Source organism: Saimiri boliviensis, chromosome 7 (assembly GCF_048565385.1).
Source record: "Saimiri boliviensis isolate mSaiBol1 chromosome 7, mSaiBol1.pri, whole genome shotgun sequence".
Lineage (NCBI taxonomy): Eukaryota > Metazoa > Chordata > Mammalia > Primates > Cebidae > Saimiri > Saimiri boliviensis.
In genome coordinates, this window is record NC_133455.1 from 94,209,615 (window position 1) to 94,236,056 (window position 26,442).

The following is a 26,442-nucleotide window of genomic DNA, read 5'->3' on the forward strand; positions in this document are numbered from 1 at the left end:
CCTTGGAATTACTCAAACAAGTCAATCATATCCTCTCACAGGAACCAAAGGGCACCCTACTCTCATAATACTACCATGCTTTCCTTCTACAGTTCCCTGGTTGTTCATTCTGTCTTTGAGTGCAACCTCAGTGTGACCTGGTATGGTGTGGTATTGTGGCATCCTCCTTCCTGGGCTGTGAGTACATGTGACTAATAAATGGCTATCAATTTCATCTGTCCAGTGTTGGGTATGATGTGTTCAGCCATCTCTATGGCTCTAGGCAGGAAACTGTCCCTTATCAATAAGGTGAATAGGAGGTCATTAAAACAGGAACAAAACAGCATCATCCTACCCCAACTGGAGCAAGGTGAAAAAAGAAAGAAAGAAAGAAAAAAGAACAGAAAAAGCAGTTAAAACAAAGTTTAAAAAAGTTCCCAAGTCTTATAACACACAAATATTCAGGTTTCAATAAAAAGCAATGCACCCTTCCAAAAACCAGGAAGATCACAAATAGAATGAAAAAGACAATTATAAATGCCAACACTGTGATGACACAAATGTTAGAATTATCTGATAAGATTTTAAAGTAGCCATCATAAAAATGCTCCAGCAAACAGTTCTAAATACACTTGAAACAAATTTAAAAAACAGAAAATCTCAATGAAGAAATAAAAAATATAAAGAGGAAATAACTGGACATTCTAGAACTGTAAAAACAATACAATAAACAAATTAGAAACTCAGTGACTAAGTTCCACAACAGAATGGAGAGAACAGTTAAAAAAAAATCAGTGAAACTTGCAATAACAATAAAAATTACCCAATATGGAACAGGGAAAAAAATACACTTAAAAAAAAAAAGAAAAAGGAAACAGACTCTCAGGGAACTGAATCTCACACCGTAAACAAAAATTAACACAGAGTGGACTATCCATTTAAATGTAAAATGTAAAACACTAAAACTTCTGGAAGAAAGTGTATGAGAAAATATTCAGGACTTAGGAACTGGCAAAGTTTTTAGATCTGACAGCAGAAACATGAAATACAGATGCAAAAAAATTGGTAAATAAGATTTCCCCAAATTTAAAATCTTTCTCTACAAAAGACCCTGTTAAGTGGATGAAAAACATGGTACAGATTGGGAGAATAGAATATATGTATTACATATTACATATCTAGATATCAAACTCCTATCTATAATATATAAAGAATTTTTAAAAGTTTACGATAAAACAATGACAACAAAAAATAATTCAATCAGAACATGGAAAAGAGACATGAGCAGACATTTCATTGGAAGATGTATAAATAACAATCACAAGAAAAGATGTTTAATATCACTTGTTATGAAGGAAATACAAATTAAGACTAATGAGATATCGTTATACATGTTAAAATGATTAACATAAAGAATAATGGCAATGCCAAATGCTGTAAGAATTCAGGAAAGAGAAATCTTTCATAAATTGCTGATGAGAGTGTAAAATGATACAGCCATTCTGGAAAATAGTTTAGCATTTTCTTATAAAATTAAACATTCAACTACCACATGACTCAATACTCACAGTTGTAACTTAACTCAGGTCTGACCATTGATCACTTGAAAGCCAAAAATCAAGAGGAAAGCTTTGGTGAAAAGGAAAGTTAGCTTTACTTTGGAAGCTGGTAACATGGGGGAGGCAGTGAACTCACGTTCAAACACCACGTCTCTGTGTCTCTGCATCAAGGGTTTTCACGAGAAACTGAGGGAAGTGCAAATGATAATCAAAGCATTCTAGTAAAACGTGCACGATCTCAGGCAGGCAGTTAATTATTGCTTTTTAGGTTAACGTCTTGTAACCTTCTGCAGGCACCTCAGGGTTTTCTTATTAGGCCAGCCAGCCCATTTGCAGAGTTGTTGGTCAGCATATTTTTTAAATCTCTGTTGAAGGTCCAGTTTTCCCAAGGCTGTTTTTAATGAATAATCTACAAACTCAAACAAAGCAGTAATTATATTCAAGCAAATGAGCTTTCCTCTAACAGGGAGTCAGTACTGTTACACCCTTGTGGGCATTTATTGCAGAGAAGTAAAGATTTATGTTATAAAAACCTATACAAGAATGGTTACAACAGCTTAATTTGTAATCACACTCAACTAGAAAATAAACCGAAATGTCCCTCAATAAATATGTGGTTAATAAAACTGTAACACATTCATAGCACAGAATAATTCTTTAATTTGTCTTCAGGCTGACACATGGAAAACCCAAAGACTTCAGATGAGATATGAGATTAATTTGTTCTCTCTCATTACAAATAAACCTTTTATGTTCTCTAACTTAAAATTTCACATTAAGTAGAAAAAATTCATTTTACATTACCAGAAGACTTGGTGTTAAGGAATCTGCCGTTAAAATATATAAAATTCTCATCAATTAAAATATATTACTGTGATTCAGGTTTATTAAATACTGTGAATAACTAGAAAAATGGTTTCCAGCTCTTCTTCTAGTCTTCAAGTAGTTAAAATGCATATCAAAATGTAAAATAATATCCAAAATCACACAAGAAATAAGTGGAAGAATGGGAATTGAGATCCCATTTATCTTGTTCCAGAGCCAAGATCTTAACTACATTGTGCATAGAATGCCTGCAACTTGAGACCTAAAGTACTCCAGAGAAGATTTTTCATTGGTCCATTTTCATTTTGGGTAAAGCAAAGCAGCTACATCTTGTCTTCCTCTAATTTTCTCTAGCGCAAAATGAAAACAGCAACAACACTGCTCTATTTCAGTCATGAGCCCTGTCTATAATATCTTACTCTTTGAAAGGTCATGGTAACTCTGTTTTATCAAATATAATAGCATGTTAAATGCAACTCTTCCTGCTGTCTCAGAAATTACTTATAAGCCTCCAAAACCAAAAAGAAGTACCACTAAGGCATGGAGCAAGGAAGAGGTGAATCACAAATATGGTACAATATATATTGAGCGATTGTGAAGGTTGTTCTGCCAACCTCCACTTGTTGGCCACATCCAGGTTATGTAAGAGAGGTTGAAGAGGCTACTGTATTTTCCAAATGAAGCATACAGAGATTGATGTGGTATTTCAAGTTTGGAGGTCCTAGAGATTGAGGCCATGTGTGAATTTTGGCAAGAAATGTCCCAGGCAAAGCATCATTTGAGATGCCTGCCTGGTGACAGAGAAAGGGCTGCACAGAAAGTGAGATGTAATTCTTTGTGTGGAAAAGGAGCTATCTTTGGGGTATTAGATGTTGACCCGGCAGACACGTGGGTTAATATTTAAAGGGACTCCACAAAAAAGACAATCTAGACGTGATGAAAAGACTCCAAAAGAGGGAGGAACCATTGGAAGACAGAAAGCAGACATGAGTCCTAAGTGGACAATGGAAAAAACTCTGCCATCATCCTGGGAAGTTGATGAGTCTGAGGAAACCTCATGAGCTGGCAGAGAAAAAAACTTTTCCTCTACTCTGTTATATTCAGCATCTGGAGGTCTGTGATTTAAACTAGCAAAAGACAAATTAATAGAAGAAAAGGCATACAATTTTCATTAATGTTTACATTCATGGGAGTTCACAGGGGGAAAAAGTGAAACTTTAGAAGTGGTTAGACTCAGGGGCTTATGTCAAATGGTAATGTTAACAAAATAAAGGGAGTCTGAACTTTGAAGGATGATGAATTGTGGAGAAGTGACTTGAAAACATATGAGAAAACTAATGGAAGATAAGAATTATTTTCATAGGATCTACTTGTAAAGATTAGCCCCCTCCTAGTCACCCAATAGAAGACTGTGAAAGAGGAATATTTCAACCAATATGTAGCGTTAAATGAGATGATAAAGATATGATGAAAAATTCCATATTGCAAAGGTGATTAAAAAGGAATTTAGGCAGCTAATGAGGGTATGGAAATCCTTGGTGAGGTTTTCTTTTCATGAAAAACAGCCCCCAAATCGTTTTTTATTTTTCCCTAACCAAAACCAGCCTGTAAAATTGAGCTGCAGACATAAATTAGCAAGCTGGAAGCTTGCACAGGTGAATGCTGGCAATTGTGCCAATAGGAAAAAATGCTACCTGGGACTAGGCATGATAAAAATGGTGACTCCGTCTTCTCTTTGCCATTAAGAACAGACATGATGGCGCTGACCAAGTGGAAAGCCCATTTGCAAAATAAGAGTAGGGTGGGGTGACCAGCCTTCCCTGCCCTAAGTAAATGTAAACATCATACCTGCTGGAACCAATCTGTAGGTCCTAGTAAATTAGACACTGCCTCCTCAACCCTGCCTATAAAATCTGCTGCCGTCTGCCAGTTTTTCCTTTTCAGATATCTATCACGAGAGAGATAGTTGCTCTCTTCTCTCTTTTCTTCTGCCTGTTAAACTTTCCGCTCCTTACCCACTCCATGTTTGCATGTCTGTGTTGTTAGACTTCTTGGCATGAGACAGTGAACCCTGGGTATTTACCCCAGACAATGATGTAGCTTCACTGGGCGTGTAAGAGATCATGTTGTGGCTTTATGTTAAAATGACACTACTTAAGATAATTACAGCAAGAGGTAAATTATATGAGATTAATTTAGACTCTGGATAGAAGATGGGAACCATGTGTCTATTTAGATAAAGGCATAAAGAGATCATGGTGCAGATGAGTTGGTAGAGGGAATGCTTTGGGAATTTTAGAAGCAGTAGAACGGTATACATTTCCAGATTCATTCAGAGCTGGCATGTAAACCTTAACCCAAGTGAAAAAGATTAAATTTTCTTGGCCAAAGAAACTTGAAACTGGGTGCGGTGGCTCATGATTGTAATCCCATCGCTCTGGGAAGCCAAGGTGGGTAGACCACCTGAGCTCAGGAGTTTGAGATCAGCCTGGCCAACATAGTGAAACCCCATCTCTACTTTAAAAAACTACAAAAAATTAGCCAGGCACGGTACTGGGCACCTGTAGTCCCAGCTACTTGGGAGGCTGAGGCCTGAGAATTGCTTGAACCTGGTAGGTGGAGGTTCCAGTGAGCTGAGATTATGCCACTGCACTCCAGCCTGGGTGACAGAGCAAGACTTGGTCTCACAAAAACAAAAACAAAAAAAGAAACTTGAGAACTCACTTTGAACTAAATATGCATGTAGGTTGATTACAGAAGAAAATGCCAAATTTTAACTTAGAAACAGAGTGAATAAACAGATCTGTTAACAGGGTGGCCTTGACTGGGCTGACACAATTATAGTAAACAAATGCATTGCTGCTGTTGCCACATGGGTGGGGCTTAACACCAATCTGCTCACCCCCATACTTAAAGGTGATTTGAAGTTGAGACTGATAACATCACACATACACCAAGAAAATGTCAAAAGATTCATTACTCACGTATGAGGCTTTCCAGGAAGACAAGGCAGACACCTAAGCTGGTCTGAAATAGCTTGAGTAAAGGGAGAAGTGAGTGGCTTTGGTTTTTATTGTGATTATGGGGTGGGGGCAGGATTTTCATGGTTTGAACTTCTTCCTGAGCTAAAACAGGGAAATGGAGCTTTCTCATCAGTTTTTCTAAAAGTAGGACAGATCAGGAGGGGAGACAGCTAGGACTTGAAAACTTTCAGCAGGAAAACGTCAAAAATGGAATCAGACTCTTTAATGATAACATCTGTCTCCTCATTTTCATACTTTTAAAGTTAAAAAAGTTTGCATTCAAGGTAATGGATCTGATAGTGTAATTTGAAGAAAGGAAAGTTTATAATATAAAATTATAACCCCTGGTGAGAACCTTGAGCTCTTGGGTGGTTGTAATTAAGGTAGAGGGCTTGGTGTTTTAGACTGAAGAGACAACATTTGAATATCAGTCTTTTCCTATATTAAACATATTTTTTATACACTTACCTGTAAAGTTTACTACTTCATAATTTTACAAATATTTCTTCTTATTTAATGAAGGTATCTTCCACATAGGGCAACTTTCTTATGACTTAGGTCCAGAGGATTTACTAATTACTCGCTGCAGGTTTTCTAGTAGTATTTATGACCCACATTGTTGGATGTCTCACACAAAGTGCTTTTGCCAAAGATATCAAAGACAAAGGAAGTTAGAACTTCAAATTTATAAAGGTCTCATTTGTAATTTAAATCTGCCACTAAGTAGAAGAAATAATGTGATTAGAAATAGGTGATGGAAAACTAGAAAAAAAACAAATGGTAACTGTGAACATTTTAAAGGAAGATTAGTTATATTTTCTGGCTGGCTTTTTAAAAAGTATGTAAATGGAATTTTAAGTAACTAGGATATGATGTTTTATGGTAGATGAAAGAAACTATAGCTTGCAGGCTAAATTCAGTTCTCTGACTACTTTTGTATGCCTCACAAGCTAAGAATGGCATTGATATATTCAAATGATTATATTTTATGAGGTTATCTAAGTATCTATATATAGTCTCAATTTTACTTCTTGTCCTGCAGAGGCTAAAATATTTACTATCTTGCTTTCTACTGAAGCAAAATTTGCTGACCTCAGTTTAGGGGATAGATTCAATTCAGAGATCATAATGGGCTGGAATTTTGATAAATAAGATAAATGGTCAGAATTTAAGGACCAAAATAACAAGGGGGAAAATCTGCTTCAAGGTAGTACATGTGCTTAGGACCTTTCCTTATAACATGTGAAATATTATAATCTTTGTATTATCTCTTAGAGAATTGCAGTAGGCCATGCTGAGTATCTCACAGTTGTTTTTTTAACTGTTGTGGTCAGGGTCCAATGAGGTCTTTATAATATGGTACCATTGTCAATGGACTAATGGATTATCATAGGAGTGGTACTGTTGGCTTCGTAAGAAGATGGAGAGAGATCTGAGGTAGCACACTCAGCCCTCTTGCCATGTGATACCTTATGCTACCATGGGACTCTACAGAGTCTCCAACAGTAAGAAGGTTCTTACCATAGATGGCCCTTTGACCTTAGACTTTCTAGCCTCCAGAACTGAAAGAAACTAATTTTCTTATAAATTACTGAGTTTCATTCAGGTATTCTGTTACAAGCAACAAAAACAGACATAAATAATTGTTATTGACTATACTCACTCTGTGCAATAATCTCAAAAGTTATTTCTCCTGTTTAACTGAAACTTTGTACCCTTTGACTGACAACTTCCCATTTTCTCCCTTACTGCCTCTCCCACCATTCTACTCTCTCCTTCTGTGAGTTCAGATGTTTTCAGATTCTAGATACAATTCTCATTTTTCAATTACAAATAATAATAATTTTAAAATATCATGGAGAATTGTCTCCTAAAGAAATCGAACCATCAAATGTGAGTAAATTGATTGGTGAAGATTTCCCACAAAGTTGAAAAGGACAATTTCAGTTATAAAAGGAAGGTACTGTGCTTTGCTTTATTTGATTTATATAATTCCTTCCTCCGTTGAGATGGTTCAATATTTATTCTAGTTTACTTGATATGTAAGCTATGTTCTATCCTCTGAGTTGTTACTGTGTGATATAGAATTTCTGATTAGAGGAGGATTAGGCATAGATATCAGTAAAGTCTGAATTCAGGACTGAAGCGTATTATGCCTAGAAACTGACCTTGACTTCACCTACTCAAACGGGAAATTCTTGCCAGAAAGTCATAACCTTATTTCTCACCAAACTGAGAGCAGGCAGACACAATTTTGGAGTCTTGGGGAAGTTGGAGCAGTTGTATGAAACATTTGGGATGGGAGCAGGCAGAGGAAAATAAACACCATATGAGAATGGCAAAGTGAGCTCTTGCCTTTGGAGAAATCCTCCATTCCTCTGTCACTCTATGCAGGTGCCAACATTTAAAGCACTACTATCCTGCACCGCCTTCTCAGGATCTTTTCTGTTTTATTTAATCATCACTATAATTTCCATATTATTTGTTATTAATACAAATTTAAATGTCCCAGGTGTATTATACTGTCTTATTATTCAAGGAGTATTCCTCTTCTGTTGTGCTACACATTCACTCTCTATTTTAAACTATTTAGTTCCATATGTATTCCTTGCTATTTTATATCAGCATGCCATTATTCAAACAACACCCCATTTCTTCTACTTATCACTAGGATATAGTTTCATCTTTGAGATAGTACCATTGCCATGGACTCCTTGAGAAATACAGGAGGGGACACAGAATAGCAATGTACTTGTGTCACCCTTCCCCACCCCCAGCAAATGAAGCTAGCAGCAACAAAAGTGATCTCTTCCTTAAACTTGAGGAGAGGAGAAAGGAGAGTAAGGAAGACTTTGTCCTGCACCTTAGATACCAGTTGAGCCACAGTAGCATAGGGCACCAGGCAGAGTTATGAGGCTCCCATTCCAGGCTCTAGCTCACAGATAATATTTCTAGACACACTCTGATCTGGAAGAGAACCCACTGCCTTGAAGGAAGGACCCAGTCCTGGTAGGATTCATCACCTGCTGACTAAAGGCCCTTGGGCCCTGAATAACCAACAGGGATACCCATGTAGTAGGCTGTAGGTATTGGGTTCTGAGACATGCTGGCTTCAGGTGTGACCCAGCATATTCCCAGCTGTGGTGGCTATAGGGAGAGACTCCTGCTTGAGAAAAGACCCCTTTACTTTTCTTGTACCTTAGCTACCACCTTGGCCACAGTAGCGTATAGCACTTACCCCATATGATCTTATGGGATCCCTGAGTCCAGCCATAGGCTTTTGGACAGCATTTCTGGACCTGGCCTGGGACAGAGGGTACCCACTGCCCTGAGAGGTGAGTCCCTTAGGGACTGGCAGAATTCACCACAAGCTGACTGAAGAGCCCTTGGGCTTTAAGTGAACATCAGCAGTGGCCTGGCAGAATCCCAGGTGGGCTGGTGGTGGTGGCAGCCACTCATCTGCCTGTGGAAAGGAGAAGAGCAGGAAGAACTTTGTCTTGTGATTTGAGTGCCAGTGTAGTCAAAGAAGAATAGAATATCAGATAAATTTTTAATGCTTTTGATCCCAACCACTAGATCCCATATAGCATTTTTGAACTTGTCCAGGCTCTGGGTGAACTCATTGCCCCCAAAGGAAGAACATGAATGGTTGGTTTTATATTCTGTTAATCATAGAGTCCCACTGCCTTGAGTAAACGTATCTCAAAGAAATTCAAGATAACACAGAGAAGGAATTCAGAATCTCATCAGATAAATTTATGGAACAGATTGAGATTATTTAAAAGAATCAAGCAAAAGTTCTGGAGCTGAAAAATGCAATTGACATACCAAAGAATGCATTGGAGTCTTTTACTAGCAGAATTGATCATACAGAAGAAAGAATTAGTGGGCTTGAAGACATGCTATCTGAAAATATGCACTTAGAGGAGACAAAAGAAAAAAGCATGTCCATAAGATCTGAAACTAGCTTCAAAAGGCAAATCTAAATATTATTGGCCTTAAAGAAGAGGTAGAGAAAGAGATAATGGTAGAAAGTTTATTCAAAGGAATAATATCAGAAAAATTCCCAAACCTAGAGAAAGATATCAATATTCAGGAACAAGAGGTTTATAGAACACTAAGAAGATAAAATTAAAATAAAATTACCTCAAGGCATTTAATAATCAAACTCCCAAAAGTCAAACTTAAAGAAAGGATCCTACAAGTAACAAGAGAAAAGAAACAAACAATATGCAATAGGGCTTCAATACATCTGGCAGCAAACTTTTCAGCAGAAACTTTACAGGCCAGGAGAGAACAGCATGAAGTATCTAAAGTGCTGAAGGAAAAAACCTTCTACCCTGGAATAATATACCCAGTGAAAACATCCTTCAAAAAAAAAAAAAGGGAGAAATAATGACTTTCTTAGACATACAAATGCTGAGAGATTTTTATCAACACCAGACCTGTCCTACAAGAAGTGCTAAAGGGAACACTTCAGTATGAAAGAGGACTTTAGTGAGCAATAACAAATCATGTGAAGGTACAAAACTCACTGGTAATAGCACACAGAAAAACACAGAATATAATAACATTGTAATTATGGTGTGTAAACTACTCCAAGTAGAAAGGTTAAAGATGAACCAATAAAAAATAATTACAACTTTTCAAGACATTGACCACACAATAAGACATACAAAGAAACAACAAAAAGTTAAAAAGTGGAGGGAGGAAGTTAAAGTGCAGAGTTTTTATTACTTTTCTTTTTGCTTGTTTGTTTATGCAATCCATGTTAAGTTGTTATCAGTTTAAAATAATTGGTTATAAGACAGTATTTGCAAGCCTCATAGTAACCACAAATGAAAAAAACATACAATGGATACACAAACAAAAAGCAAGAAATTAAATCATACCACTAGAAAAAAATCATCTTCATTAAAAGTTAGGGCTGGGCGCGGTGGCTCAAGCCTGTAATCCCAGCACTTTGGGAGGCCGAGGCGGGTGGATCATGAGGTCAAGAGATCGAGACCATCCTGGTCAACATGGTGAAACCCCGTCTCTACTAAAAATGCAAAAAATTAGCCGGGCATTGTGGCACGTGCCTGTAATCCCAGCTACTCAGGAGGCTGAGGCAGGAGAATTGTCTGAACCCAGGAGGCGGAGGTTGCGGTGAGCCGAGATCGTGCCATTGCACTCCAGCCTGGGTAACAAGAGCGAAACTCCATCTCAAAAAAAAAAAAAAAAAAAAAAAAAAAAAAGTTAGAGAGGAAGAACCAAAGAGAGAGAAGACAACAAAATAACCAGAAAACAAATAATAAAATGGCACGAGTAAGTACTTACTTATCAATAATAACATTGAATGTAAATGAACTAAATTCTCTAATTAAAAGATATAGAGTGGCTGAAAGGATAAAAAAAAGCAAGACCCAATGATCTGTTGCCTACCAGAAGCACACTTCACCTACAAAGGTACATATAAGTGATGGAACCAGAAAAGGCCAAGTGTATCTTGTATCTGATACTTATATCAAACAAAATAGATTTCAAGCCAAAGCTATAAGGCGAGACAAAGAAGGTTATTACATAATGACAAAGAAGTCAATTCAGCAAGAGGATATGACAATTGTCAATATATATGTACCCAATGCTGGAGCACCCATATATATAAAGCAAATATTATTAGAGTTACAGAGAGAGATAGACTGCAATATGGTAACAGCTGGAAACTTCAACACCCCTCTTTCAGCATTGGACAGATCATCCAGACAGAAAATCAACAAAGAAACATTGGACTTAATCTGCACCATAGGACAAATGAACCTAATAGATTCACAGAACATTTCATCCAATAGCTGCAGAATACACATTCTTTTCCTGGAAACATGGATCATTCTTAAGGATAAATCATATATTAGGTCACAAAACAATTCTTACTGCATTAAAAAAAAGTTGAATAATATCAAGCATCTTCTCTGACCACAATGGAATAAAACTAGAAATGAACAAGAGAAATTTTGGAAACTATACAAATATATGGAAGTTAATCAATATGCACCTGAATTGACCAGTGGATCAATGAAAAAATTAAGAAAATTGTTGGTGGCATGTGCCTGTAATCCAGCTACTTGGGAGGCTGAGGTAGGAGGGACACCTGAGTTTGAGAGGTTAAGGCTACAGTGATCCGAGATTGTGCCACTACATTCCAGCTAGGGTGATAGAGTGAGACCCTGTTGAAAGAATGTTTCAGAGGGTGTCTCTTCTATTCAGATGCAGCATCCGTTTGTCCAGTAGAGAACAGAAGGTCAGGTTTGAGTACAGGTTTATGGTACCTTTAAGTAGGAAAGAAAATGGAATAGATCCAGTTTCCATGATTGGCATTATCCACACACAATGAGTCAGCAGAAAGCTGAACATTGAGAAGTGATTGTGCCATTGTATTTCTAAATTTTGAAAGGTAGGGGAAATTGAGTGAGAAGTGTGGAAGAACACTGCAAGCTGGAGAGGCACCACACTGTGGACTTTGACTCAAGAGAGCTCTCAGTCTCAAGGGAGAGAGTGAAACAGAATTGGTATAGTGGAAAGCTAAAAGCAAGAACATTCTCAATTTTGTCTAGAGGTTTATTATCTTGCCATCTTGTGATTTAAATCATTGATTTAATCACCACCATCTTTCTCTTTGGTGTTACAAAGGCTTGAGAACATCTTGTCCTTACCTAATGCATACATTTTTCAGACTTGTTTATTCCCCATGTTGGCACTAAGCATAAAATATTACTTAATGGGACTTTGTCTTCCAAATATTTCAGTGCTTTTTCTGAATTCTCTGGCACCTGACATTTTATCAAATAGTGTAGAGGAAATATCTTTGCCTGTCAGTATAGCAAGCCAGGTGTCGTATGTTCGTATTTCTTTCAGGTAACTGTACCCAAGAGAACAACACACTTGGCATTTGGCAGTAGGGGCTGTAGGATCTGCACGGATTTGCAATAAGTACTGGGAACATTATCCTGGTGGAGACGCACTTGCTTCTGCTCCCCACCCTCATCCCCAAAAAGACAGTCAGTAGGAACCCAGTGGTGTTTGCTTCTTAGGGAATATGTGCCTTTAGACTGATCCATTTGATTAACTGCTAAAAAATATGGGTCCACAGTAATGATATATGCAGCAGTTTGTGGTGTGAAACAGGTGTCTCAGTCATCCTTCAAGAGACAGATAAAAATCAGTCATATTTTTATAAATAGCACATGTGAGTTACAGAGCTAATGTTTCATTTAATCTATAACCTAAAAGTTGGTTGGTGCCTTATAGGCTCCTGACCTGCATTAGCTGTATCCCTATCTGAGGCTTTATACTCTGAAGTGTTGCCCCAGTTTCAGCAGTCATTGCAAAGCAAAGGACGCATGTTGCTCTCAGGAAGTACTTCCATGATGACAGCAGGTGATGAATGCCTTTTCTATAGGGATGACTAACATGGCTTTAGCTGGGGACCCTTGGTTATGAGGCACAAATAATGCAAAACATTCTAGGACACCTGATAGCCTGAACTCCCATGTAACTGAAATGACAAAATGGGTCCTATGATCTGGGAATTTGCCCAGGATTTAAAAAATGAATCAGAGAATTAGAATTAGACTTTCTAATTCATCTTTTTTAATGTGCCTGTCTAGAGTCATATTATATGAGAGCTTAGCATATGCAGATTTTATGTCTCAACTTACCATATTATTATGAAAACAAGACTTCTACTAGCTGCAGAAACGTTTTCAGCTTCTAATGAAAATAAGAGAAGGGAAGAGAGAATAGACAAATGGTGTAGGCCTCACATGAATAGAAGTAACATGGAAAACCCATCAGCTAGAACTGCTGAGGCACTCTCGACAGGGTAAGCCCAGAATTCTTTCTTTATAGCCAACGACTTCTTTCACTTTCCCCAGAAACTGAAAAATAATATGGATCTGTGGATTCCATAACACTTTTAAAAACATAGCTCAAGCTGGGCGCGGTGGCTCAAGCCTGTAATCCCAGCACTTTGGGAGGCCGAGGCGGGTGGATCACGAGGTCAAGAGATCGAGACCATCCTGGTCAACATGGTGAAACCCCGTCTCTACTAAAAATACAAAACATTAGCTGGGCATGGTGGCACGTGCCTGTAATCCCAGCTACTCAGGAGGCTGAGGCAGGAGAATTGCCTGAACCCAGGAGGCGGAGGTTGCGGTGAGCCGAGTTTGCGCCATTGCACTCCAACCTGGGTAACGAGCGAAACTCCGTCTCAAAAAAAAAAAAAAAAAAAAAAAATAGCTCAATTTTTTTTTTCTTTTCTATTTATTTATTTAGTTTTTGAGATGGAGTTTCACTTTTGTTGCACCAGGCTGCAGTGCAATGGTGCCATCTTGGCTCATTGCAACCTCTGCCTTCCAGGTTCAAGTGATTCTCCTGCCTCAGTCTCGCAACTAGCTGGGATTACAGGTGTCTACCACCATACCTAGCTAATTTTTGTGTTTGTAGTAGAGATGGGTTTTCACCATGTTAGCCAGGCTGGTCTTGAACTCCTCACCTCAGGTGATCTACCTGCCTTGGCCTCCCAAAATGCTGGGATTACAGGCATGAGTCATCTGCATCCACCCATAACCTGAAGAATTTTTCTTTTAAATCATTTCTAATCTATAAGCATTTAGATAACTTAACACCATACTAAGTTATGTTATTTCTTTTGTTTCAGTGACAAAGAAGGAAGGCGACCCAGATATGCAATAGATGTGACGCTACTATTTATCTAGTGAAAGGTTCAGTTTGATATTTTGGATATATAAAGAAACAACAAAGTTTTCCGGGTAAAAGAGTTTCTGTGATAAATAAGGAAAGAGTTTATCGTAAGAGACGGCTGTATCTGTTTCTGTTTCAAGATTATTCTAAGAAGGGAAAAAGAAAAAAAAGGAGTTGGTAATCTCTACCTGTATATATGGCTGAAGTTCTTGTCTAATTGTCCGAGAAAGGCAAGGCTTTAAAACGGGACTGATGGGAGCAGAAATATGCTGCCTCCTTCTCTGAGCATGGTGTGCTCTTTCTTCACGGTGGGGTGGGGGGGGTCCGCATCTCCATAGTGGCCAGGGGTTTCTTCTTGCTGATCTTTAGCTAGAGAGCTCTGAAATGGTCTCACATCTATGAGGTGCTTTGAACAGTGGCTAACACTCTATTATGCCCAGCACACAGTACAGGGCTTGGAACATCATTGATAATTAGTATGTATTTGTTAAATTAATCCTTCAGAAAATGCTGGATTTGCGTAGCACAGATGTTCAAAATATCTGAGTCCTGGGTTGCAGATGTATAATCACGGAAATGAGCTAAGAAATTGAATGGATCAGATTTGTAACTGTTCACAAATTGAGCTTGTAAAGAAAAAGAGAAAGGGGTAAATTAAGAGTTTAGAGTCTTTCTGGGTTGGGAATTTTAGCTCTATCTTGGAATAAGATAACAGAGATGCATATAACTATGAAAGGAAAATAAATCTCACAACCCCTGAATCACTAAGCCAAAGAGAAAAGTCAAACTGGGAACTGTGCTGGACAAACCTGCCTCCCATTCTATTCCTAAATAAGATAGCTACAAAACAAACAAAGAACAAACAAACAAAGCTACATACCTCCCTCACCATCTGCCGGCAAGAAAATTTCTTGTGGACAAAGGACACACAGAACTCAAAGTCACAGACAGAACTCTAATTCATCCCTCTGCTTTTGTGAGACAAATGCATATCTGATTGTTTCCTTTGCCCTATTGTTTTGCTAAGCCAGACTAAGGCATTGGTAACTATTCCTGTAAACTGTGTATTCAGTGAAAGGCTAATCAGAAACTCAAATGAATGCAACTGTTTGTCTCTTATCTACCTATGACTTGGAAGCTTCTCCCTGCTTTAAGTTGTCCTGTCTTTCTGGATCAAACCAATGCACATTTTAAATATATTGATTGATGTCTCATGTCTCCCTAAAATGTATAAAACCAAGCTGTGCCTCGATCACCTTGGGTACCTGTCCTCAGGACCTCCTGAGGCTGTGTCACAGGTGTGTCTTTAACCTTGGCAAAATAAACTTTCTAATTGCCTGAGGCCTGTCTCAGATATTTTGGGTTCACATAACTAAGAAAATCTCTGAAACAGTAGTTAGAATATGTTGTAAAGAATAGAACTCTAACTATGTTTGACCAGACAGGTTAATAGTCTAGTTGAGAGATGTAAAAAGGAAGAAGAACAGTAGCATCAAGATATGTACTGGGGCTCATAAGGTGATACCTAAAGACTGGTGCTTTGACATACTGAGAGGTCTTAGAAGCTGCCTCAGGATAAAGGTACCTTTACCCTTGTCTTCTTATCCTACTTCCCCCAAACTCTTGAAGTGCAGGGAGGGACACTCTGTAGTTTCCTTATTTGACCAAGAGAGCTTCTTTCCAAAAGAAATATAAGTAGAGACTGGGAGTCATCTCTACCCAGACAGACTTTTTATTTATTTTTCTAAGGGTAGCTATAACAGATTACTTCGAAAACTTTATCTTTTCTAATGAAGAGCAGCCTGAAAAATTGAGCTGCAGACATAGATAAGCAAGCTGGAAGCTTGCACAGGCAAATGTCAGCAGCTGTGCAAATAGAGGAGGGCTACTTGAGAGCCAGGCATGTTCAACACGGAGGCTCCGTCTTCCCTTTACTTTGTCACTATGTGTATGGTAAAGGAACAGGAAACATGGCATTGACCAAGTAGAGAACCCATCTGCATAATAAAAGATTAGGATGGAGCAGCTAGCTTCTTAGCTTGCGATGCAAATGACACACGTGGTCCAACCAATCTTTCATGGCCTATATAAATCAGACACCACCTCCTAAAGCTCATCTATAAAACCTTCTGCATTTCATTGCAGAAGTGGCAACCCATTTTCTCTGGGATCCCTCTCTGCACAGAGACCTTCTCTTTCTTTTACCTGTTAAACTCCTGCTCTTAAACTCAACTCTCGTGTGTCCATGTCCTATTTTTCTGTGGCTGTGAGACAACGAATCTCAGGTATTTACCCCAGACAACACCACCACTTCACCATAATATTTGCTTCCTGCCTCCTGAGTCCGTTTATTCTGCCTCATGATTTACCGCCCCTCAAATAATTGTCTACATCCCCCGTATCCCTGTTTCCAATTTAAAAAGGGCATATAAGCTTCTGTACCACACTGGGTCATTGAATTATCATTTTTCTGAAACTTGCCTGTGCTATGCATGGTAAAACAAAATGTGTATGCCTTTTCTCCGATTGATCTGTCTTTTGTCAGTTGATTTTCAGTGAAACTTCAGTGGGAAAAGAGGACGTTTTTCTTTGGTCCTTCCATATATACATATAGTAATATATACTGTGATATGCTCTGTATTTTTAGATGCTCTGAAAATGGTAAAATTTATTTATTATACAGAGTTTATGAAAGATTAGCAAATTCTTGTGAAAAGAGAAAAAATGAAACATAGGTCAATATAATTAAAAGAAGGAAGTCCTATTTCTTTTGAAGAAGTTAGAAAGTGATGAGACTTTTAAAACGCCAAATGAAGAGATTTCTTAAGGAAAAGGGTACGATCAGGTTTAAAGAGCAAAACTTGATATTCAGCACTACAATCTCAATCACAATTAAGCTATAGACGGAAAAACTATAGGCAAAGAGGTTGAGATAAAAATAGCAAAACCAAAGAACAAAAGAGTAATTTTATAAATTGGTTTAAGGTTATGAAGATAACAGGCCAAGAAAAACCCAGAATTCTTTTCACATAGACGCAATGTTTGATGATTGTCTAGGAAAATTTTTGAAGGAATTAAAGTGTGGTAAAAACATTGATGTGTGAAAATAAAAATTGAACAAGAAAATTTTTAAATTAATGATGATATCTTTAAAAGGGGAAGTGAAATATAGGGAAAGAAGTGATAGTGGTAGGAAGTAGATAAATTCTAGGCAGACAGGGCCTGGTCCCTGGTAAAACCTGACCTTGAAGCCCAAAACAGTTTAAAGCCTACCTACCAGTCCTAGGTAAACTAGACTGGATTGAGAACCTGTCTTCCCATTTGGCACTCTTTCCTCTGGTTGACTCTCCACCCTTCACCTGTTCTACATATACCCATGCTTTCCTAATTTTTTTTACATTGTCATGCCCACCTTTGAGTGGTACCTTTGTTTTAGCCTTTTTTTGCATAGTCACAAGCCAATCAGCATGCACTCCCCATTCTAAGCCCATAAAAGCCTTGGACCCCACCACACTGAGAGAAAAAGAGAGACCACTCAACTTTAGGTGGAGCACCACCCTCATGTCCCCTCTAGACTGAGAGCTGTTTTATCACTCATAAAATTATCTTTCACTCTTCTCACCCTTTGATTGTCAGTGTAACCTCATTCTTCTTCAACATGAGACAAGAACTCAGAACACACATGGGTACAAAGAAGGCTCTAACACTGTGGCTTTTTGCCTTCTACCAGCAGAAGGCAGCCACCCCACATGATGGGAAGCAGTGGTCGGGCTGAGCCAGTCTCAGAGCTGTGACTGGAGCAAGGCAACAGGGCTGACAGAGCTAATAATGCATCACTGTCTGCTGGGCTGTGGACAGGACTAAAAGAGCTAATGAGCATGCTGTAATAGCCTCATCAGTATTTCAGCATTACAGGCACCCCTGCTTGGCAGCCACTGTGTTTCCCTCATATGGACACCAGAGACCACTGCAAGAGTTGCTTATGACTTGCCTGGTCTAACCACAAGCCCTGCATGGAGCCCACTCCTGTGCTGGCACTTGGAGTGGCCAGACCCCACACTAACCTGCTCACATAGCCCCTCCCACCAAGGGCTGAGTGTGCAATCATTTAAGCTATGGGATCTGCACCAAAGGGCAAGCCAGGTGCAGCTCACTGGGCCAAATAAATGAGGCATCTCTTGTGGCAAACTTGGGCCTGACTAAGGCTGGGTAGGGGCATTATCAGCTGGAGGTCTCTGGCTGGCAAAGTGACGGAGAAAAATCCCATGTCAGATGGAAAAATGATTTTCCCTCTCTTCATACTTGTTATTTGGGGAAACACCTGCAACAAAACAAAGATTAATATGAGAAAAACAAACAGAATTTTAATAATGTGTTCCTCAGTACACATGTAGCTACCCAGAGAAATGAGTAAATCTTGAAGATTTAAATTCAGACTTATATATAATTTGACTGATAAAAGGGTTTGTGGAAGCCCAGTAATGAGGAGATCACTAGAAAAAGCATAGTAAACAGGGTAAGGTTTGTTACGCAGATTTAAGTTGATACCTTCTTCATTGTTAAGAGTCTATAGTGATTTAGTCATCTTTTATTTCTGGTACAGACAGAGACACTCACAAATGGAGACTTTCTCCAAAGACATAAATTATCTTTATAAAAGGGTAACTTCTCTGTTTTCAGAACTTTTCCTGTGTCTGCAGTTTATCAAAATAATCAGTTCAAAATAATTCTTATGCCAAAGAAGCATTTTTGGGGATGGACTCTTGTGGTCCCTTTTAAGAGAGTATTTAAAAATTAGCTTGATTATAAGATTTTATTAAAAAATGCTTTTGTAAAGGTAAGAAAAAGCAGCTCAAATATGAACATCTAAGGTACAGCAATAGACTAAATGAATTATTTCCATGGGAACTTAAGCAAGATGGTTTAAAAAGGTGGGGTTCGAGGTGAGGGAAATATATATGTTTAGGTCATTGAAATGCTTCTGCTTTGAGAAATACAAATCAAAATTGTAATGAGATATTATCTCACCCCAGTTACTTTGACTTTTATTTTTAAAAAGACAGGCAATAACAAATGCTGAGGAGGATGTGGAGAAAGGGGAACACTCATACACTGTTGGTGAGAATATAAACTGGTATAGTTATTATGGAAACCATTATGGTGGCTTCTCAAAAAACTAAAAGTGAAACTACCATATGATCTAGGAATCACATTACTGGGTATATAGTCAAAAGAAAGGAGGGCAATATATCAAAGAGATATCTGCACTTCCATGTTTATTGTAGCAGTATTCACCATGCCAATAGCCAAGATGTGGAATCAACCTAAGTGTCCATCCACGAAAGAATGGATAAAGACAATGTGGTTCATATACACCATAAAATATTATTAAGCCCTAAAAAGGAATGAAATCCTGTCATTTGCAACAACACTGATGGAATTGGAGAATATTATGTTAAGTAAAATAAGCCAGGAACAGAAAGACAAATACTTCGTGTTCTCACTAATATGGGGTAACTAAACATATGTATATAATGAAGACAGAATGATAGATTCCAGAAGTTGGGAAGAGTATTAGAAAGAGGGGAGGATAAAGATGGATTGATTAATAGGTATAATAATACAGTGAGATAGAAAAATTAATATGTAATCTTTGGTAGTAGAATAGGGTGACTATAGTTAACAATGGTATGTTTTATATTTCAAAAGAACTAGAAGAGCAGAATTAGAATGTACCTAACACAAAGAAATGGTAAGTGCTTGACAATATGGATCTACCTTGATTTTATCATTACACATTTTATGAGTATATCAAAATTTCTCACATACCTTATATATATGTATCCATAAAAATAAAAAATAAAATGCTCCTGCTTTAATGTTTTTTATTTTCAAGATAATAGTAAGTCAGTTGTTTTAACAGAATAGGGGAATATTTTATTTAAAAAATTAATCAGCATCTACATAATGACACTTGTTACTTTCATAGGCAAGGTAACATAATGGAATAAGCATAGTTTTTGTTTTGACATACTTGTGTTCAACTCCTCCTTCTCCAATTTTTTTAGGGTATGTAAGTGAGTGACTATGTAACTTTAGGATAGTTAAATTTTTAAAAGCATTTCCTTTTTTTATCTAGATAAAGAGAAAAATAAAAATTATTCTTAAGATAATGAGACATGGATTAAAAATGTAAATTAAGTAGCACAGGATCTATGCAAGGCATCAAATAATTTATTATTCTTTCTTCTCTTCCAAATTGCATCTTTTTAAATACATATTTTCTGAAGTTTGATTATATCTTACAAATGTTAAAAAAAAAAAAAAAAAAGTTGGTGGCCACCATGGCCAAGAGTTATGTTTTTATTGCCTTTGCTTGTGAAAGCTCAGCTATATACAGAGATTCATGTTTTTAACTGTCACCTCAATAGAGATACCTACATTGATAACTTCACAGGTGATAGAATTTTAAATTAATTTGTATTCTTAATTTTTCCTTAAAATGTCTTTGAAAAGATCGCATTGTGAGGCACAGTTTAAATGTGAAGTTACATTGTGTATAGAAGACTGCTTAAGTCAAGTAATTTAAAGATGGAAGAGATGGACAAATCTCTCAGAATAGAACACAGAATTTTTCAAAGCTAGGAAAGGTTGGAGTGACCGATTAGTATGCTATAAAGAACAGTATCACTCAGGTGCCCATCAGTGATCTGTCAAAAACTTCCAGTTGATTAAAAAGTAAAGTGTTTAACTTCCATTAATATATACTTCAACTGGAGATGTAGAGCTGGGAAGCCGTAATACCTTTCCTCATCCATCACAAGAATCAGGGCTGACATTCCTATAGCCAAATATAGGTTAACAAGAGGAAAGCATAACAACTTTATTTAATCAAAATTTTACATGACAAATGAGCCTGCAGAAATAATCACCCAAAGGCTCAGGGAAAACCATTCATTTCTGTGCTTAAATTTGATGAAGAGTGGATAGCAGTGTAGGACAAAGATATAATAGGACAAAGATAATACAATCTAATGGTAATAGACTGAGTTGGGGTGGAGAGGGAGCCCAGCATTGCCTGTTTGTTCATATTTTCCTTTGCCTCTCTGTGTAGCATTCCTTCCTCTGGGCATGGGGCCGGACTCCTGGAATGAGGGACTAATGGTCTACAATCTGTAATGATAGGTCAGAGATTTCTTTACAGCCAGCTCCTACATAGAAAGGTGGGGGACAGAGTAACATTTTTAGATTTTATGACCCATTTTGGGGGAGGGAAATTCTGGTTTCTATGACTTTCTTTGGGGAAGAAAGAGGATTGGGAAACACAAGGGAATGAGAAGATAAGAGACTGATTTTGAAGCAACTTCTGAGGCCTCCAATCTCATTTAGTTTAAAGTACTTAGCATGCGAAGCACCATACTTTTGTCATAATCCAATAGCTTCTTCTTGCCTGTTGTCCAGAAAAGCCAATGTAGTAAGAACAGCAGGTATTGCAGCAAACAAAAAGTTTAATGACCATAAGACCAGCCAAGCAGATGGATGTGAGGTATTTCTCAAATCTGCTTTCCCAAGAATTTGCAGGCTAGGGTGTTTAAGGGTACTCAGGTAGCTGGGGAACAGAAACAACTAATTGACTGTGGATGAAATGACAACGGTGTTTAAAATTCCGAGGAAGTGACTCAGCTGCTTGAAGATCTCAGGACGAGATGGTGCCCCTTGGTCTACCAAAATCCTAAATCTGAAAAATACCTCACAATCCAGCTCTTTAGGTTACAGTAGAGATGTTATCTACAGGAATAGTTGGGGAAGTTACAAATCTTGTGACCTGCAGCTACATGACTGAGAGAGTAAGCAACTTACAGAAAAGTAAGCTAAGCAATGACAGGTTATTGTTTATGCTTATTCTTTAGCAAAGGTCAAGCCTCTACCCTAATTCTAATCTCGAATGCAGCTTAAATCTCCAAACAAGGAAGCAAGTCAATTTTCCTTGTCTCAAAGTTTACAGATTATAAACTAAGTTTAATTATAAACTGAATTTATCTTATAGTCATCTTGGCCTACACACTAGAATACACAAGAAACAATTTAGCCTGTAAGGTTAGAAGCAGGATGGAGTCAGTCATGTTAGATTTCTCTCATGATTTATAATTCTGCAAAGGTGATTTCACTTTGGGGTGTCATTTTCTCAGCCCCAACAAGATAAAAAATTGAAATCATTTAGTAGGAATTGCAGGAAAAAAAACTAGTCTCTGGGTCTTTTTATGTACAGAAATCTTAGTCTAAGTTTACTTTAACAGTTTTTGTCATAAGTATTCTTTATGTATTAATGGGTTTAATTCTTACTACGAGCTCAGAAGTTTGATACATTTTTTTCAGAGCCACAGAAAGATGAGGTTAATTTTCTAAAAATGAGGCCCAGATTTGGACCTAGGTATACTGGCTTCAGAGCATGCATGATTAAGCTTCCCTTAATCATTAGGCACATGCCTCTGAATTGCAAAGCAACTTATAAAGAACTTGAATATACAGTACAACTCATTATTCAATTACTTTGTTGTCCTTTCAGTTATAGGCACCAATTCCTTGCTATTCTATTTACTGTAGACCATTATATTAGTCTGTTCTCACACTGCTCTAAAGAGCTACCTGAGACTGAGTAATTTATAAATAAAACAGATTTAAGTGACTCACAGTTCCATAGGCTGTGCAGGAGGGATGACTGGGGAGGCCTCCAGAAACTTACCATTATGGCAGAGGGCAAAAGGGAAGTAAATATGTCTTCACATGGTGGCAGGAGAGCGAGTGAGCAAAGGGGGAAGTGCTATGCACTATTAAACAACCATATCTCATGGGAACTCACTATCATGAGAACAGCAAGGGGAAATCCACTCCCATGATCCAATCACCTCTTAACAGGTCCCTCCCCCAACATTGGGAATTATAATTCACATGAGATTTGGGCAGGGACACAGAGCCAAACCATGTCATTCTGCCCTTCCAAATCTCATGTTCTTCTCACATTTAAAATGTAATCATGCTTTCCCAACAGTCCCCCCAAAGTCTTAACTTATTCCAGCATTAACTCAAAAGTCCAAGTCCAAAGTCTCACCTGAGACAAGGCAAGTCCCTTCCATTATAAGCCTGTAAAGTAAAAAACAATTTAGTTACTTTAAAGATACAATGGGGGCATATGACCCCATTCCAAAAGGGAACAGTTGGCAAAAACAAAGGGAGTTCAGGCCCCATGCAGGTCTAAAACCCGGCAGGGTAGTCATTAAATCTTAAAGTTTCCAAATAATCTGTTTTGACTCCATGTCTCACATCCAGGCCACGCTGATACATAAGTTGGGCTCCTAAGACTTTGGGCACCTTCACCTGTGTGGTTCTATGGGGTACAATCTCCTTGGCTGCTTTCATGGACTGGCATTGAGTGCCTATAGCTTTTCTAGGTATATGAGGCAAGCTATTAATGGATCTACCATTCTGGGGCTGGAGGATAGTGACAAAGTCTTCTCACATCTCCACTAGGCAGTGCCCCAGTGGGGACTCTGTGTGGGGGCTTATTCTCACATTTTCCTTCTGCACTAATGTAGTTGAGGTTCTCCAGGAGGGTTCTGTCCCTCTGGCAGACTTCTACCTGGACATCCGGGGGTTTCCATATATCCTCTGACATCTAGACAGAGACTTCCAAACCTCAACTCTTGCCTTCTGCACACTTACAGGCCCAACACCATGTGAAAGCTGCCAAGGCTTGGGGAATGCGCCCTCTGAAGCAATGGTTTGAGCTGTACCTTGGCCTCTTTTAGCCATAGCTAGAGCTGGAGCAGCTGGGAACACAGGGTTCCATGTCCCAAGAATGCACAGAGCAGCAGGGCCCTGGGCCTGGCCCATGAAATCATTTTCCCTCCTAGGCCTCAGGGCCTGTGATGAAAGGGGCTGCTGTAAAGGTCTCTGAAATGCCCTGGAGACATTTAACCTATTGTCTTGGCTATTAATATTTGGTTCTTCTATACTTATGCAGATTTCTGCAGCCTTAAATTCCTTTCCAGAAAATGGGTTTTCCTTTCTTACTACATGGTCAGGCTGCAAATTTTCCAAACTTTTATGCTCTGTTTCCCTTTTAAATATAAGCTCTAGTTTCAGGTTATTTCTTTGTTCATGCAAATGAGCATAGGCTTTTGGAAGCCGACAGGCCGCATCTTGAACACTTTGCTGCTTAGAAACTTCTTTCATATACCTTAAATCTTCTCTCTCAAGTTCAAAGTTCCACAGGTCTCTAGAAAGGGGCAAAATGCTGTCAGTCTCTTTGCTAAACATAGCAAGAGTGACCTTTGCTGCAGTTCCCCAAAAGTTCCTCATCTCCATCTGAGACCACCTCAGCCTGGACTTCACTGTCCATATGACTATTAGTATTTTGGTCAGAATCATTCAACAAGTCTCTAGGAAGTTCCAAACTTTCTCTCATCTTTTTGTCTTCTTCTGATCCCTCTAAACTGTTCTAACCTCTGCCCATTACTCAGTTCCAAAGTCACTTCCACAATTTCGGGTATCTTTATAGTGAGAATTCATTTCTTTGGTATTAATTTCCTATATCAGTCCATTCACACACTGCTATAAAGAACTACCTGATACTGGGTAATTTATAGAGAACAGAGGTTTAATTGACACAGTTCTGCAGGCTATACAGGAGGCATGGCTGGGGAAGCCTCAGGAAACTTACCATCATGGTGAAAGGGCAAAGGGGAAGCAAACACATCTTCACATGGTGGCAGGAGAGAGAGTGAGCAAAGAGGGAAGTGCTATACCCTTAAAAAAAACCCAGATCTTCTGAGAACTCACTCAATATCATGACAACAGCAAGGGAGAAATCCACCCCCGTAATCCAATCACCTCCCATCAGGTCCCTCCCCAGCCATTGGGAATTACAATTTGACATGAGATTTGGGAGGGGACACAGCCAAACCATATCAATTATCCACATGAAAAAGATATTATTCAGATGCTGGGAAGATGGCCGCCTAAGAACAGCTCAGGACTTCAGCTCCCAGTGAAAGTGCAGAGGGTGAGTGGACGCCGCATTTCCAGATGAACTCTTATTGCCCACAGACCAGGAGATACCCAGGCAGAGGGGTCGCCAGCGTCGCAGTCCCAGCCGGTGTGGTTGTTTTGGCCCCCGTGGGGCTGATTCCGCCCTCGCGGCTGCTGTGACCACGCCCTGTTGCTGCAGTTCTCCGTACAAAAGCCACTGATCTGGGAGCCCTCTTAGCTGGCGAGCAGAGCCCTGAGACTGCAGAGTTGCCCATTCATCTGAAATAGCGAGTCAGGCCAGGAGATTCCTAGGCAAAAAAACCGCCAGGAGCTGGCGCCACAGTTCAAGCCGACTCAGTGAGTCGCAGCACAGGAGATCCTGGTGCCTTTTCAACAAGCGACTGGAACGCAGGGTCGTTCAACTTAAAAGAAAAGACTCTGAGTCAGGGAGCCAGGTGATCAGGCTCGGTTGGTCCCAGCCCTCCACCCCAAACAACAACGAAAACAAAAACAGTAATTGGAAACCCTCTGGGTTGAGCCCTACAAACCAAGCACAGCTGAACCGGGACGGTTGGGCTCGGCAGGGGAGGGGCTTCCGCCATTACTGAGACTCTCCACCACTACGGAGGCAGGCCCCCATTGCCAAGGCAACCCACCGTTGCTGAGGCAACCTGCCACAACAGAGAGAATCCGCCATAACAGAGGCGGGGCCACCGTTGCAGAGACAGTTCTAACCACGCCCATATAAACAGGACTGCAGGGAAGAGCTCAGGGCAGCTGGGTGGAGCCCACAGCAGCTCAGCAAAGCCCCTGCGGGCAGACAGTGGCTAGGCCTGCTGCTAGCTGGGCGGGTCAGACCTGAAAGAAAAATCAAAAAAAGGCAGTAGTGCAGTGGAAACTCATTAAGCTCCAACTCCCTAGGACAGAGCACCTGGGAACAAAAAGTGCTTTATGAGTTCAGCTGCAGCAGACCTAAACATACCTGCCCAGCAGCTCTGAACGAACAACGGAGCTCACAACTCAGGACTTAAGCCCCAATAAAAGATAGACTGTTTCCACAAGTAGCTCCCTGACCCCCATAGATCCAAAGACGCACCTCATAAAGGAGAGAACGGACTGACAGTAGGCGAGCATCCTTCTAGGACAAAGATAGCAGAAGAGGAAACTGGCAGCAACCCTTACTGTTCTGCAGCTGCTGCAGGTGACCCCCAGGCAAGCAGGGCCTGGAGAGGACCTCAGCAGTCCTACAGCAGAGGGGTCAGACTGTTAGAAGGAAAGCTTAAAAA

At 39.1% G+C, this 26,442-nt stretch overlaps 1 protein-coding gene and 1 long non-coding RNA gene across 4 annotated transcripts in view; one reads left to right on the forward strand and one right to left on the reverse strand.

The window, feature by feature from the left end:
- Positions 1-26,442, forward strand: part of LOC141585165 (uncharacterized) — a 46,264-nt gene that overhangs the window by 9,318 nt on the left and 10,504 nt on the right. The gene's annotated exons all lie outside the window — the stretch shown is intronic.
- Positions 13,741-26,442, reverse strand: part of SYT10 (synaptotagmin 10) — a 119,659-nt gene continuing 106,957 nt past the window's right edge. For 2 of the 3 annotated variants that reach the window (XR_012518527.1, XR_012518524.1), the window contains exon 10: positions 20,435-23,269. The gene's annotated coding sequence lies outside the window, so the exon portion shown is untranslated. Of the gene's footprint in view, positions 18,450-20,434; positions 23,270-26,442 lie in introns of those variants that run through there. The other variant, XR_012518525.1, reaches the window with a different exon arrangement.